At 48.7% G+C, this 14,817-nt stretch overlaps 1 protein-coding gene across 1 annotated transcript in view; it reads left to right on the top strand.

Annotated features, from left to right (window-relative positions):
* LOC147692670 (sushi domain-containing protein 6-like) overlaps positions 1-14,817 on the top strand; it is a 33,443-nt gene that overhangs the window by 17,086 nt on the left and 1,540 nt on the right. The window lies entirely within an intron of this gene.

The raw sequence follows: 14,817 nt of genomic DNA, 5'->3' as shown, positions 1-14,817 counted from the left end.
CAGTGTAACAGCCGTCCGCTGTCACCTGGTGACCCCAGAACAGTTCATACCAAACATTCTCTGCCCTGTCCGTTCAGCCGATAACTCGGAAAGTCTGTGTCGGATGGCCTGCGTCCCTTTCGAATGGGGAGGGGTCTCCGGCATGTTGAAAGTAACGGTCCGAGATGATGCTCCCGTAGACTGTCTCCTGGGGAATGACCTTGAAAGCTCTCCCTGGGCAGCCGTAGAACGAAGAGAACACCTGGGGATGTTGGGCGTCCCGGACTGGGCGTGCGTCACCACCCGGTCCATGGCCGCCTGTGCCAATCCCCGACAAGAGGAACCCGAATGGCCGGTGCCTCCTCCCCCGGTCGCCCCAGTCGAAGACACCGACCGTGCCGTCCCCCCAGAACCAGCTCAACCTCCGGACCTCGCTGGCCTCGACCAGTGGCATCAAGAGGGGGGACCCACACAGGAACAGTTTCGCCAAGAGCAAAAGACCTGTCCCTCCCTCGAGGGACTCCGCCAACAAGCCCTCGCCCAGAGCGCAGGAGATACCTCCGGAACACATTGGATCTACTGGGACAATGATCTGCTATACAGTGAACAAAGGATCGCGGAGTTGGGGGCCAGCCGAGTGCTAGTGGTGCCCCTCCGTTTTAGAGACTTCTTGCTAAACCTGGCCCACGATGTCCCCCTGGCCGGACACCTGGGTCAGGATAAAACCTACAGCCGCCTAGTAACCCACTTCTTCTGGCCCAAAATGAGGAATGATGTACTCCAGCATTGCCGATCTTGCCCCACGTGCCAAGCCAGTGGAAAGAGCGGCCGCAAACTAAAGGCCCCCCTGCAACCATTTCCCGTGGTCACCACCCCGTTCGAGAGGGTCGGGATAGACATTGTGGGGCCCCTGGACCCCCGTACAAAACAAGGACATCGGTTCATCCTGGTACTAGTGGACCACGCCACCCGCTACCCCGAGGCTGTTCCCCTGCGAACTGTGACAGCCCCGGTGGTCGGCCGGGCCCTGATGGGGATCTTCTCCCGTGTGGGCTTCCCCAGAGAAGTCGTCAGCGACAGGGGCACAAACTTTATTTCCAAATATATGAAGTCCCTCTGGCAACAGTGTGGGGTCACCTACCGATTCACGACCCCCCTATCACCCTCAAGGAAACGGACTCGTTGAGCGGTTCAACCGTACGCTCAAAGGGATGATTGGGGGGTTGGAAGAGCCCCTCCGTCGCCAGTGGGATGTGCTGCTGCCGTGCCTCCTCTTCGCATATCGAGAGGTCTCCCAGAAGTCCCTCGGCTTCAGCCCGTTTGAGTTATTGTATGGACACCCCGTACGGGGGCCTCTCAGTCTAGTCAAGGAAGGCTGGGAAATGCCCCCTCTAAAGAACCCCCCAGATGTCTTCAAATACCTCCTAACCCTCCGCAACCAGACCCGACGGTTCAGAGAGCTGGCAAAAGCAAACTTGGAGGCCAGTCAAGAGGACATGAAAAAGTGGTATGACCAAAATGCCTCCTCCATCGAATTTGAACCCGGACAACAGGTATGGGTGATGTCCCCCACCGAGCCCTGCAAGACAAGTGGACGGGGCCCTTCAAAGTAGTCGAGCGTAAGGGTCCTGTCACCTATCTCATCGACATGGAATCTTCACGGAACCCCCTCCGAGTCCTCCACGCTAATAGGCTGAAACCCCACTTTGTGCGTTCAGAACTCAGCCTCCTGATGGCCACAGACAATGGAGCCGAAGAAGACTCCGAACCCCTTCCTGACCTCCTACGGACTCGGGAGAAAGATGGCTCCGTGGATGGGGTCCGGCTCTCGGGAGCCCTCACCCTGGACCAACGCCAGGAATGTCGAGACCTTCTGTTGCAGTTCGCCGACCTGTTTTCCCTCACCCCAGGTGTCACTTCCTGGTGTGTGCACGACGTGGACACGGGGGACAGCCCCCCTATCCGCCACCGGGCCTACCGCGTACCAGATCGGGTACGGGCTTGCATCCAGGAGGAAGTAACCAAAATGCTCACCCTCGGGGTCATTGAGCCCTCAGACAGCCCCTGGGCCAGCCCAGTAGTACTGGTCCCCAAAGCAGCCGCTCCCGGCACCACACCGGAACTCCGGTTCTGCGTCGACTACCGGGGCTTGAATGCGGTCACCAGAACAGACGCACATCCCATCCCCCGGGCGGATGAACTAATCGACCGCATGGGAGCTGCCCGCTACCTCAGCATTTTCGACTTGACGGCGGGCTACTGGCAGATCGGCCTCACACCCCGGGCCCAAGAACGATCTGCATTTTCCACTCCTGATGGCCATTACCATTTCAAGGTCATGCCCTTCGGCATGAAGAATGCCCCCGCAACATTTCAGCGGCTAGTCAACCAGGTCTTGGCCGGGCTCGAAGGATTCAGCGCCGCCTACCTAGACGACATCGCTGTGTACAGCCACCACTGGTCCGACCACCTCCACCACCTCCGAGCGGTGCTACAGGCCCTTCAGCAAGCTGGCCTCACGATCAAGGCCAGCAAATGCCAAATTGGTCAGGGGTCCGTAACCTACCTCGGACACCAGGTGGGAAGCGGCCTGGTGGCCCCTCTGCAGCTCAAGATTGCCGCCATCCAGTCCTGGCAGCCCCCCATCACCCAGACCGAGGTCCGCGCCTTTTTGGGACTCACGGGCTATTACAGACGGTTCGTGAAAGACTATGGTACCATAGTGGGGCCCCTCACAGAGCTCACGTCCAAAAATCAACCCAAGAAGGTCAACTGGACCCCAGATTGTCAAACAGCCTTCGAACAACTGAAGGCCGCCATGTGCTCCGCCCCTGTGCTCCAGGCCCCCGACTACAGCCGGGAATTCGTCGTCCAGACGGATGCCTCCGACCACGGCATTGGGGCGGTCCTGTCTCAATTGAACACCGAAGGCCTTGATCAGCCAGTGGCCTTCATCTGCAGGCGACTCCTACCTCGAGAACAACGCTGGAGCACCATCGAGAGGGAGGCCTTCGCCGTGGTATGGGCCCTCAAAAAGCTCCGGCCCTACCTCTTTGGCACCCACTTCCGGGTGCAGACCGACCATCGACCCCTGCAGTGGCTGATGCAGATGCGGGGGGAAAACCCAAAACTACTACGTTGGTCCATCTCCTTACAAGGGATGGACTTCACTGTTGAACACCGGCCTGGGCCAGATCACGCCAACGCAGATGGCCTGTCCCGGTTTTTCCGCCTCGACGAGGAGAGTCCCCAAGAGGATGGGTGACTCTCCCCGCCTTCAGCTGGGGGGGACGCATGTTGGACAGGCCACGTGAAGGGCCGCTCCCCCTCTGCCCGACCAGGCCCGAGCCCGGTCCCTCAAGTGTCACACACCACCACTTCACGTTTTCCGTCCCCTCCGGGACCCTTGCCTCTGAACATATCGACCTCGTGGGCCCGATCCATTACTGGCCCGCGCGCCCAGCCCGGGCGCCATCTTGGACACTCTGCCACGAGGCCGCGTGGCCCCCGATCGACCCCAACCCTGGGCCTGGCCAGGCCTCAGACATCCCGGCACCACCATCCACCCAGGAGGTGAGCGGACTACTTGGCAGGTCAATGGGAGAAAGAGGTGTCGATGGTTCTCCCTCGCCAGGTGCCGCTCGCCACAACCTCCCCGGGCGCTGGCTCCACCCCCCTGCTGGGTGTCTGGACCCCTTCATCCCGGACCCCCCAACCTCCAAGTGCGAGGGTCCGGACATCAAAGGGCACCAGCCCTATAACTGGGGCAGCTCCAGAGCAGGAAGGCAGTTGTATCTTGGAGTCGAGAGACGCAGTGAAGAACTCATCCTTGACGGACTACTGGCGCTGCCGTAGCCCTGCCTTGCGAAACATCGTCCTGCCTGCTGGCGCTGCCGCAACCTTCGTAACCTTCATCGTCGTCGGGACCTGCTGGCGTGGCCGCGGACCGTTTGTAACCACCATCTTCATCGGGACCTGCTGGCTCCGCCGCGGACCGTCGCTTCCTTCATCCATCTCGGGACCTGCCTGGCTCCGCCGCGGCCCGATCATCTAGAACGCCGAGCTCGAGGATTGAGAGCTATTTTCATCTATTGGTAACAAGACTGTCCCGCTACCCTTTTCCCAATCCAGAGACCAGAATCGAGGGGACCCCTGAGTCCAGACCTCCTTGTATAATTTTACCGTACCTAAAGAATTGCTGATAAAGTATCGTTGAACCTTATCCTGGTGTGGTGTCCGTCTGTGGGGGGGGAAGTTACTTGTCTGTACGATCGCTGGAGACGGCTCTCCCCGGAGACCTCTCCCCTTGTCCTCGGCCGACCCTCCCGGTCCGTCTAACAAGGTGCATATTATCTTGCGGTGAAAATTTGTCGCAGTTACACACAGGTGCATCCTCCTGCTTATACCAACCTTGACTATCACAAAGGACCGTATAAATCTGGTTAAACCGAAATTTAACCAGAAGCCACCTATGAAAAGGGATGTTAACAATGGCAAGGTACGGTTGTATAGCAAGGCAGGTAATGGTCAAAAAATGGGCTCTAACCGTGGGTTTTGTAAGTTGGCGTTCCTCCCTCTCCACGATTTTCAATTTAGAAAAGTTGAGCTTGACCCAATCTAAATCAGATTTCTTTAGACCTTGAGGGGCAGAAAAAAATCTCAGGACGACCAAGGTCCAAAGAACACTTATGGATGTATGATAGCCAAGCAATATTTTTAGATTTATCCAATTTTAGACAGTCCCCCGGTATTTTATGATTTAAACCTAGGTTGTTATTGGTCCAGGTCCTAATCCATTACAAAATAGGTGCCATTAGAAGGATATCCGTGATATACCCTAAACCAAGTTCCTGGTGAACTGAAAACGTGGCTGTTGATTGGGGGAGCCCTAGTATAGATCGAAGGAACTTATTTTCTTCCCTTTGAATAGATTCACAATTCACATAGCCCCACAGGCCTGAGCCATACCTGGCTATTGCCACAGATTTTGCCCTATACAAGCTTAATAAAGCACCAGTCGGCTTCCCACCCAGTCTCCTAGAAAAACTTAAAATTGCATTAACCGAGCTCCTAACTGCTTTAGTTTTGGCTGTAATTTGAGGAGCCCAGCTACCCTTGGTATCATAGATTACACCAAGGTAAGTAAATATTTTGACGTTAGTGATCACATCACCATTACAATAGAACTGTATGGTATTATTTTTAACAGCCCCAAATGCCATAACGTGAGATTTGGAATTGTTTACCACGAAGTCAAGTGAAGACAAAGTCACTAAAAGCATTTAAGAGTCTTTGCAAACCTAAATGAGTCCGAGCTATCAAAGCTGCGTCATCCGTGTACAGGAGAACGGGGATGCGAGTATCCCCTGCACGCGGAGTGTCCAAGGTAGCAGTTAAAAGAGTCTTCTCTAATGAATTTATATAAAGAGTGAACAGAATGGGAGCAAGAATGCAGCCCTGCCGCACGCCCCTACTCGATTTGAACCAAGCTGTACGATTTCCTTCTTGGACCATTCTAATTGATGCTTTTAAATCCTTGTGGAGTTCTGCCAAAAAGTGCACAAGGGGAGGATAGAGTCCAGATTTTAACAACATGGTCCACAGCCGGGCTCTATTGACCAAATCAAAGGCCGTGGACAGGTCCATAAATGCAACAAAAATTGACCCCTTTGTTGCCGTTGTGTATTTTGAAATAATCAAATGAAGATTTAAGCATTGGTCCTCTGTTCCTCTGCCTGAACGAAACCCATACTGGGCATCTGTTAAAATATCATTATCTAGAGACCAACTGTTAATTCTTGCTAGCAAAACTTTGCCCAGGACCTTCATGGAGGAATCCAATAAAGATATTGGTCGAAAGCACTTGGGGTCGTTTCTTTGGCCCTTTTTGAAGATGGGGACTATAATTGAGCATGCCCAAGTTTTTGGCAAACCCCCCTCAAGCACACAGTTAAAAACATTGGCTAAGACCTCTGCCCACATCTCAGGGTTTAGTTTGTAGAGATCCAAGGGGACCCCGTCTGGGCCGGGAGCTTTATTAACAGCAGAGCCTAATATCTCAACCTCTACTTCGGATTTACTAAATTTTAACTTAAGTGGAGAAGTTGGGGAACAGGGCATTGCGAATGCCTCAACTATTTCATTTGAGCCATATATATTAGAAAAATGTTTAATCCACTCTGCTTCAGGGATGTTTATTTCAAGATCCATGTTATTTGATTGAGCAAATAAGGGGTTATTAATTATGGACCAGAATTTGGAACTTTGTTTAAGGGTGGTGGAATCCATTAGAGAGTCCCAGGCTTCCTCTTTGATGGCCTTTTTTCGCGACTTGACCGCCATAGCATATTCTTTTCTCAACTGTGCCACCAATGACCTATCTCTAGGGGATTGTTTAAGGGCTTTCAGCAAAGCCGAGTGTGCCTTGGAGCAAGTGCGATCGAACCACCCAAAAGCTGGAACAGGACCCCTCCTTGGTGTAGCTGTAAGCTCTTTTTCTACTTTGGCACAAATAGCCTCAAAGGCACTAACTACCTCCTCCCCGCCCCCCCCCCCCCTCTCTAAGTCCCTACATTTCTCAAATTCTACTACCATATTTTGCTCAATTAGTCCAAGAAAGTCCTCAGGGCAAACTTTACACCATTTAAGGCTCCTTCCCTGGTCTCTACTCCTTACATCCCTTGCAGAGGTGACCCTCAAAGCCCCTTTGCTCAAGCCAGAGAAAGCGTCCAAAACTAGCAGCACCGGGTTATGGTCGCTGAACCCGCTTACAATTGCAATATAGAACAATACATGGCGTAAGAGCCCCGGGGACATAAAAAAGTAATCAATGATCGATTCACTTCCCCTTGCATTATACGTGACCACACGCTTTGTTAAGTCTGAAAACCCTGGTTCAAATAAATCATTAGATGATAACAAATTTTCCATTGCCACAACTTTGGGGCTATGCTCAAAATGTGGCAAAGATGTATGATCTGGACTGGTATCATCTACAATCTGGCAGTATAACCCACACAAATGAACATTAAAATCTCCCATCATAATTAGTTGAACAAAAGTGGTTTGTTTTGACATGTAATTGGTTAAAAAAGAAGATAAGCCTTCTAAGACAAAATTAGCCCCCCCCCCCCTGCATGGAGTTATAGCAGTTTATTAACCCAATCTTGTTCTTATCTGCCAAAAGAATTTCCACCAGCTGAAAAAAGTATGAGGAACTGGGGATTTCTTTGACAGTGCCTTCTACTTTAACTGAAACTAGAAGTAGCAGACCCCCTCTATCCCTTCCCGACGTGGAACTCTGCGCATTAACAAAGAATGAAGTATAGCCATCTACCCAGAAACCATTTTCTTTTGACCAAGTTTCCTGTAAGGCAACTATATCGTGTTCCTTCAGCTTTTGTAGCCAAATCGGATCCTCCTTTTTAGCCCGTAGGCCCGCGATGTTCCATGATAATAACCTGATGTTCCCCCTGCCCTGTTCTAAAGGGTCATTTATGGCAGTACTAACAGTAGTACCTGGTGTAACAATCACTGCATTATCCAAGCATGGGACAATCAGGCTTTCATGCTCAGGCTCTAGTCAGTCAATATCTATTAGATCAGCTAGACCCGTGAACCTATTTGACAATGGTAAGTCATTAGAAGGGATGTTCCTTACAGAATTGGCTAAGCCACCGCCCCTAGGTGGCTTTGTCACCCATTCATTAACAGACAAAGGCGAAATAAGTTTGTCTTCAGCCCAAGCATTTTCGGTATGATGTGACCTGTTGTTCTCACCATCACCTGGCCTATAGACTAGAGGATAAAAAAAGCCAAGGGGCATCGCTCGAACACCTTTGCCTACAGGGTCCAAAGGGGAACCATCCCAAAAGAGACGGCTGGCGACATTTCTAGATATAAAATTAACAATTACACAATCTCCAGCTACCTCTTTCTTGCTTGTGCCCACCCAGTTAACCCTTCTACCTGTTACAATATTGTCTGCGATGTTACTTTCTCCCGTGCAGTTCGCATTACACCATTTTTTAACATGCTTAAGAAGAGTATCATGATGTTCTACCTCCCCATCTGCAAGTTTTAACCAGAATTGCTACAAAAGGTGTTGCATCCGGAGGTAGATTCACTGGGGGTACCCTTCCCGCCCCACCCCCCTGCGGGCCTCTAGGCCTTACTGTGGGATTTACACTGGGAGCAGCCTCCATTGTGGGAATATATATCCCCTTATCTACTTTCCCTTTCTTTTGAACAGGGTTATCAATGGCTACTTTAGAAGTGACGGTGGGTCTATTTGTGGAAGGACCACCAACCTTAGGGGCAGAAACCTGCACAACTGTAGGACATGGCGCCATAGGTGTAAAAGAAAAAGGGGCCCGGGTATTAAGGACATCATTGATGCGCTCACATTTTGCCACAAGGCCCTTGACACAATCCCTCAGTCTCAGTGATGTCAGAAGCAATCTGGATTAGTGCGGCTTCAAGTCTTTCTGTAAAGTTTTTCTAATAAAGACAAGATGCCCTCCTCAGTGACGTAAATTGGACGTTAAGCCCCAGGCTGGTTAATTGCTGTACTTCCTAAATCCCCCGAGGTCCCAGGGAATGATGGTATCACTGTTTCTGGCAGAACCGGGAATGGAAGAACTGTAGGAGATTGTGGCAAGATGGGTCTACAAGACTCAATGATGACCCTAGGTTCCAGCGGGATACAGTTGATAGTAGAAGTATTAGATGTGTTAGCGGCCACTGGGCTAGTTGCAAGACCCAGCTCACGCTCTGACTCTGCAATCTGTGTTGATAGTTCACCCACTTTCGTTGTTAAGTACGTAATGATACTAGTGGTATACTTAGGCACCTTAGCTTTTGCTTCGCCTGCCGCCGATGTCACAAGTTTGCGCTTACCCATGATGAAAGGGATATGGCCCGTCCCGTCCCTGGTCGTCCTTGGACGGCCTTAGACGGCCCGCCCTCTGCCCGGGCTCTGCCCGGCGCCGCCCGCGACGCGGAGGAAGCTGTCTCCTTTTGTGCGCCTCCTGCCGCTGTGAGCAGGAAGTGGGCGGTGATTTGATCCGGGCAAGCTGGGAGTTGTGGTCCGCTCCGCTCCGCGGCCGTGTGATGGTGCTGCACAGCGGCGGGGGCGACCACAACGTCAGGGACCCAGCGGCGCTGTGGGTGCTAGCAGGTGAGAGCAGCGTGCTGCGACCCCTCCTGGAGCCGGTAATAGATCCTTATGCCCCCTAAAATTTAGTAAGGAACAGAGCAGAAGATTTCCCCTGGTCTGCCAACATTCGTAGATCATGGAGTACCGTGACTAAAGTGGATTCTGTGCTGGGGGGCTGGAGCCAGATTAGGCGATGTCCAGCAGGGAATTGGATCCAAGAATGTGAAATAACTGTTGATGCTTTCATTTTTACCATTAGCTTGATTGAAAACCGAATAGAAATGAGGCAAAAAACTGCTGAGCACAATGGGGTCAGCAGAAGTGTTTAAAAAAAATTGTGTTAAGAATCACAAGGGTTTGTTGAGAGAAGTGCTTGGTCCAGAAGTGGGGTACCAAGCTGCATAAAGAAGGGCCGGCGGGGATAGAGTGTGGAACCAGAGATGATAGAAGGCCAAAGTTTGCATAGAGCAGAGGAGTTATAGGTCTAAATCTGAAAAGAGGATTACTAGGCAAAACTGAGTTTTTGGAAGGTACTGATTTAGAAGAGTCACTGGGATCACACGCTTGTCTTGCAAGAGCTATATCTTAAAGCTCCCTGGATTATGTAATATTTGATGTAATATTTGATGTAATGATTTGTAATCTTCCTATAATGTCTCCCATACTCTTTCCCAGTAACCTGCTTGTTACAATCCACAGCTAAGTTCCTAGGTCCAGTTTTATGTTAACTACTTTAAAGCAAGCACGTTTGAGGTGCCCCACAGAGTATTTCCCTCCTTGTTTTAATGTCAGAGGAAAGGTGGATAGAAATGTGCAATGGCAGTTTAGAAAAAGTGTATTGGATCAGTACCTTGACATGTAGGTAAGTAAAAACCTCAGCAACCCTCGCAATAAGACTCTCATATACTTTTCACTTTGTACATCTTTTAAACCCTATATTTCTCTGTTAGTTACTGAAGACAATGACCTTTCTTCCAGGAAGACGAGAAGGAACTTCATTAAAACCAGCATTGCATGGCACAAACATGTTAATCCAAAATGTCAGTAGTTTACCCATAAAGGGAAAGATATCCACTTGATCTACCACACTAGTAGAGGGCCCATGAGATCTTCATGATCACATTCTTGAGACCGAAAACCCAGCTCATCAGAACCTTTTATTGATCATTGAACCTCATCCAGGGCACAAACTCTAACGGTAAATGAGTTTGCAAGTCACTTGCTTTTGGTTTCGGAGTCAGGCCTTGTGCATACGTGGCCCTTGTGCATCCTACTAATTTGAAAAGCCAGGTTATCGGCTGAAGTTGTAGGCCTTCCCTCCTTTCATTAATTTAGGAAAGATGAGTGCTAAAATAATTACATGAAGTGACAATGCTGTACATGAACCAGCTTGGGGCACTAGATTCAAATAAGCGTCGACGCTTGATAGTCGAAATGTGGAATTGGTGCAGGTAAGTAAGATGCTGCATTGCTGCGCTCCTAGCAAAAGAGATGCTCGATAGTCCAACCAGTGGCATGCTCTGCATGATTCTTATCCATTCGATTACCACCCAATTCAGATATTAAATTCCTTAAAATTAGTCACAGGATGATCTATTTGCACCTTCAGTCAAAGCCAGGTGCTTTCAGAGCGGTCCGTTGATAGAGCTTGGAAGTGCTGCTCCAGGTGATGTCCAGAGGGAACTGGCCCTCTTCTTCCAGTGCTCCATCTTCCCAGGTTACTTTGCAAGTCCCATTGAAAGCAATTTGTGACTTGGGAGCATCTGGTTCTTACAGAGCGACAGGAAGAGTCAAGAGCACATTTATCCACTTCCGCTCTTCGAAAGGGAAAAGCAAGAGCGGTTGCTTGGCATGGAGTCTTTCATGTGTTTCTTTGACCTGAAGTTGAGTGTTTCTAAACTACTGAATTACTGGCCATAAAGATCTCCAGCAAAAAGAAACACAAAGGCAAGGGTCTTTGGATTTGACATCGGAATAGGAGCAAACATCTGAATTTGCATTTGCTGGTCTCTTGATCTGACATTCGATCACTCTGGCTTTCAAGTTAACACCTGGACTGCCATTTCCTGGCGCATCCAATGTATAGAAATGCTCCTCGTATCCTTTTGGAATGTCGTTAATGAATACTTGTTCGCAAATATCCCACAGGCAGGAAATTCGATTGTTCTAGGAATGTGTATACCTTACTTATTAGTGACTAAATTATCATATCCCATTGCTGTGTGGTGGTAATTATCAGGACTTCAGGGCAAGTGGGTTGCAAAACTACCTCCAGAAGCTCTTGCTTAAGTCTTCTACAAGGATTGAGGGATTTCACTTCTTACCATTCATACTTTTCTGATTTACACCCATCAGAACATTTTCCTTAGTTTTATCTCACTGCTGCTTTTTCTGTGTACGATAGGACTCTGCCACCTTAAGTTGGGCCTTTAAATGTTAATTTCTTTGGTTTTGATCACTGTTTAGTTTGTTGTTTGCTCTTCTAATGCTAGCATGAAAGCATCACTTGCGTGGCTGATGTCTCACCATCTTGAGCCATTCTCTGTTAATGGAACTCCTTCGCTAGTCGAAACACATATTACAAACCCTGCATTAGTCGCATTGTAGAGTAGCTTCCCAATTACCTTTTAATTTAGAGCAGCAGGGACGGCTACAAAGCATGCTCTCAGTAAACCTGTTGAGCGATCTGTTCCAAAACTGATGGTGTTTTTGGTCCATTTACACTCTTCAGTGCTCTCTGGTTGTCCAGTCTGTTCCATTTGCATTTGGGATAGTGGGAAAGACCCGAGATGGGCTTGTTTAAGCAGTGGCCCCAGGAAAGGATTAAGCAAGCTGGCATGACAAGTGGTGGACTTTGAGCTCAGTTTTTTATGGAGAAACTTTGGAGTAATGCAGCCTAAATCCTTGTGCGAAGCGAGTGTGGATATATTGGGTGGTTATTTTATTTACCTTCTTAGCCAGACAGGTTATTTTTCCAAACAAAAAAGAGCCTACTTGGTTGTTCAGCACAGTGTTGCTTTAGGGTGGAATGAGTTATCTACAGTCCCTGTTAAAAAAAAAACGTTGTGAGAAGCTATGGTTGTCTGACGATCAGTTGCTAGTCATTCTAAACGTTTTTAATTTCTCTAAAACCTATTCAGTTGAGTGGACAGTGGTTTGAAGGTTTTGTTTCACAAACAGTATCACAGTTGTGGTTGGCTGAAATACTCCCCACCAGTGCGTTACTAGGTGACCTAACACATGGCATCTCTATATATAATTTAGCACTTCACAGAAGTCGCAATTGATTCACTTTTAGTCAGATATAATTGCTAATGAAGGGTTCACATAGATGTCCAATATCAGTACTACAGCCATATATATGCTTTGCTGTATTAAAATAAATCTATTTCTTCTGAGGGTAACTGCACCAGCCTTTGTGTTAATAAGATTTTGCAGGGACAGCAGAGTTGGACAATGGTACTGCAGCTTTGCGCTTTCATTTAGAGCCTTCCATGTCCACATACGTATTGGAAAGTCTTATTTTAGATTGTGGTGATTCAGTCGTAATACTGCTTTTAATAGTCTGGAAAAAAAATAGATTGAACTTATCGACCCCATAAAGGTCCCCAATTTATTGATTTCCCCCCTCCATTGTGAACTAATGATACTTTACCTGGTGCCTTTTTCTGGTACCCCTGCCCACCGCACTTGCTGGGCAACGCTTATGGCAGTCTCAAATGGGCACTGCACTTTTGCAAATTTCCAAAACTGCCTGATGAATTCGTGTTTTGTCACACTTTTTTACAAAATGTGTTTGGGTTGCACTCTTCCTCTCCCCATGGTCCAAGCAAAAGGGAAGAACTACCACTTACTCCTTACCCCCCCCCCCCCCCCCCCCCATTCAGTGTTTGAAGGGAGACCTACCGGTTCATCAGCCGCTGCCTGTGCAGGTACGAGCAGTGGGGAGGGATTTCAACAGACGATGACGAGGGAAAATTAAATACAAGATTTCACTAGTCATCGTCCGTCATTCCTCCCTCCACAAGTTGTGGCTGCTGTTCATGGGCTGTGACACGATTCGTGTATATAAAACCTTCCATCCAATCAGATTCAGACTTAACATCCGTATTATGGTTTGTGAACTTATTATTATTATTATTATTATTATTAGTCTAATTTGTATTGCGCATAGCTGCCTCAGCGACGCGGCGTCCCAGCGCCACCAAAGACCATACACGTGAGCCAAGGGAGGAAAATTAAAAATTAGACGGGGAACAGCCAGGTCTTTATGGCTTTACGGAAAGCCTGGTCGTTCTGGATCGCTGTGATGGAAACAGGGAGCAAATTCCAGAGATTTGCAGCAAGACTGCAAAAAGAACGGCCACCAGCTCTAGGTTTCAGAACTCGAGGAATGCTGACCAGCGCTTGGTTGGAAGATCTAAGGAAACGCCGCAGCACATAAAACTCTAACCAGTTGGCCAACCCTAAAGGTGCCTTTCGGGTCGGAATCCTGTGCGATACACAGACTTGAACTGAATACGCTTTTCAACAGGCAACCAATGAAGATTAGGAAGCACATGGGCAACCGAGCAAGATTTCGGAAGTGCCACCAGAATGTGAGCCGCTGCATTCTGTACTCTCTGCAGACGCCTAATACTGGACTTATTGGCGCCCAGATTAAGGGAATTGCCATAGTCCAGTCTAGATAGAATTGTCGCCTTGACAATGGTTTGACGCACTTTGGGAGGTAAGAAACCCAACAATAGTTTCAAACCTCGCAAAAGCCCGAAACAGACCTCTGCCACTGCTTTCGATTGGATGTCGAAAGTCAGGCCACTGTCGAATCGCACGCCCAGGTTCTTCACAGCCTCCTTGGGCAAGGGGGCGGGTTTAAGACGATCCGGCCAACACTGCTCGGACCACAACCCCTGGTCCTTCCCGAGAAATGATCCACAAACCCTGTCTGCATGACATCCCTACGTTTTGCCTCTTCGTTTCCCTCAAAAAATGTGTAAGGGATATGCACCATACAAAACATGCAAAGGAGCTGGAATAAAAGGCTATTTTCTGAGCCTGGTTTAATATAAACCAGTTGAGCAATTTGCGTTTACATGTTACAAAACGTTTATTGGAGGTCTAATAAGAAATGCAGCTTTTAGTTAGGACCCCCCTTAGAACTTTTGACCTCATGACAAATTTGCATGAAACTTAATATAATTAACCTGGGGTTTGGATTTTTTCATATATAGTCTTCAGATACGTAATGCAAAGACAAACGTATCAATGCTTCCCTCCCCTCCTCTCCGCCTCAGTCAGAAGGGTCTTTTTTTCTCTATGCCTGGTGTCTTGCTAGACGTCTAGTAGAGTAGATTGACGTTCTGTAGAGCATCCCTTCTGTGATTCCCTGGGGCTCTTCATCTGCTCATTGCTGCCTCCACACCCTGAAAATGCCCAACTCATCTTAATTTTGCATCCTTTTAATATTCATAACAATTCAGCTTCCTAGACCTAAACTTCTACCAACCTAGGAATGTTAACTTGGTTTACTAGTAGAAAATGGTAGCCTGGGAATACAAGTGAGTTACTCAGTTTGGAAAAATAGCTGGAGGTTGCACAGGATATGTACATTAGTGTTATAGTCGGATACCTGCTCTGGACTCTGCCTGGCCTTGTGCATCTGAAGGAAACTTTCTAGCATT

The sequence above is a fragment of the Lissotriton vulgaris genome, chromosome 9 (genome assembly GCF_964263255.1).
Source record: "Lissotriton vulgaris chromosome 9, aLisVul1.2, whole genome shotgun sequence".
NCBI classification, from domain to species: Eukaryota; Metazoa; Chordata; class Amphibia; order Caudata; family Salamandridae; genus Lissotriton; species Lissotriton vulgaris.
The sequence above is the reverse complement of the archived record's forward strand: the minus strand, read 5'-3'. Positions and strand labels throughout refer to the sequence as shown.